This window comes from Carlito syrichta, unplaced genomic scaffold (genome assembly GCF_000164805.1).
Source record: "Carlito syrichta isolate Samal-C Ts95f unplaced genomic scaffold, Tarsius_syrichta-2.0.1 Scaffold303562, whole genome shotgun sequence".
NCBI lineage: Eukaryota > Metazoa > Chordata > Mammalia > Primates > Tarsiidae > Carlito > Carlito syrichta.
In genome coordinates this window covers 373,875-376,153 of record NW_007247658.1, presented here as the reverse complement: position 1 = coordinate 376,153, position 2,279 = coordinate 373,875, and positions in this window count along the sequence as shown.

The following is a 2,279-nucleotide window of genomic DNA, read 5'->3' as shown; positions in this document are numbered from 1 at the left end:
ACTGATCCTATTGATTGCTTTAAAATAACACACTGAACGTTACCAGCTTGCTTCACTGCCACCACAAAATATATTTAATTTATTATTATTTGTGCCATTGAGTTTCCCTCTTCATTTTTCTCTTTCTACCTCTCCCTCCCCATTTTATTCTTCTTCCCTCCCTTATTTTGTTTCTTTTTCATGCGAGACTGGAATGTGTGTGCATTGGGAGGTGGATTATATCTAACACACTTTTCTAAAACAGAAAGCAACTTCATAATTGTCATTTAGTTGAGATATTTTTGAAAGAGAAAATAACTATGTAATCTATCCTTTTTCACAAGAAGCAAGACGATTAATTTGTCCTCACCAATATGTAACCAACATCTTTTCATTATGTGGAATTGTGGTGCAGTGCTCTAGAGAAAAGAAAAAGATGATAGAAGCAGAAAGAATAGATGTCTCTCTTACTATGGGTGAGAAAAGGAAATGCTAAAAGAGCAATATAAAACAATGTATACTATTGCCACAGCAGCAGCTGTGTGAGTATACATAGTACTAAATTCATACATGCATTGGCTCAAAGAACGATTATACTGTTCATCAGCAATAAGTAATTATCAGAAAAATTATCATGTCACATGTAAGAACATTTGTAAACAAAAAATTAGAGAATATACAAGGAGGAACCAAAAAAAAAAAAAAAAACCCTGAAATTACTTTTTAGAGGCCAGGACCTTTTGTAGTATAGGCTTGCCAGGCTAGGTCAGTGTTCTAGGAACCCACTGGCATAGTGTACCAGCTTACATTGTTGTGAAAGGCTTTGCTCAGCATCAGTGAATTTTTTTTTCTTTCTGGAGATACTTTCAACTAGATTGCCCATTTCATGATGGGTGATTTAAAAGTGCATCTGTCCACACTGAGCTGAGGGTTCAGCAGCATTGGACCATGCCCACCCTCCCTATTCACCAGATCTCATTCCAAGTGATCTTTTTGTTTGTTTGCTTGTTTCCCTGGATGAAAAAAATTCTCAGAGGGAAACTATTTGACAATGTGGAAGACGTGAAATAAAAAATGGCAGAAGCACTAAAAAAGATCCAAATTGAACAGTAGAAAAAAGTCTCGATACGTGTATTCCATCAAGCAGAGTACTTTAAAAGTGACTAAAGTTTAAACATGTAAGCTTAAATACAGGATTTTTATAAATAAATTCCATATTTTTGGGTCCCTCCCTTATGTCATTATAAATATATTTAAATATGCTTCACCACTGTATTGTTTTTATCAGATCAGATGTACTTTTTGTATTCTATGCTATGAGAAAAATAAGCAGTTCATTTTTTCAGAATTAATCACAAGAAAAATTAATTACTCTTATAATTGGGGGGAAGTAAAAATAAATGTTCAATATTTTTCTTTCTGAAAATACTCCAAAGTCCAGTAATAAATGACCTCCAAAACATGTAAAACAAAACATTCTATTTTAAACCAACAGACACATTCTCCAGTGATTCAACTTGCCAACCATAAGATGACAGGTAAAAGATCAGAAGAGATGGAATCATCCCACATTTCTCCATGCCTATGATTGAACTCCACATATACTCCTATAGTATTTAGTTTGCTTTCAATATGTAATACACTTTAGGTCACATGATGGACATTCTAATATTATTTTTTATGTCTTCTGTCAGGTTATTTTCTCATCCAACACTCTTCAAAGAGGTGACAAAAATAAATATTTTGCCACAGATAGAGTCTTAAAAACAAGCAGTTCTTGGAAGGAAACACCTTAATCATGATACTGCTTGCCTCCACTTTAGGGAATGTCACAGAATTATTGCACCTTCAGAAATTATACAGAAAATAATATTCAATCCTCCAAAATCTAATTATTTAAATAACCACTAATACACTGTTAATAGTGATACAGTTTTTTTTTTTTTTTAATCTGGTCAGCTATTGGGGCAAGTCCCTCAAAGAGTGTCAGATTGATAGGCTGGCAAGCCAGGTCCAGAGAGTTGGCTCGACTAGGCTGGCAAGCCAAGACCTGAGTGTCTCAGCTCTGCTCCATAGTATTACTTCTAGTTTCACTCCTTTGGCAAGCTCTCTCACTTCTACCGGTTCTGCTGGCTTGCAGGCTGGCAAACCAGCCTTTGGGATGTGTAGCGCTTCAGCTCAGATGATCTCAGCAGCTCTTAGAGCCTGGGGTTCTTGTCTCATGCCCAGGAGGAATGCGGGACATAGGTGACAAGAAGGCGAGAAAGTAGGATTCATTAAGACGGAAAAGTGCCCAAAGC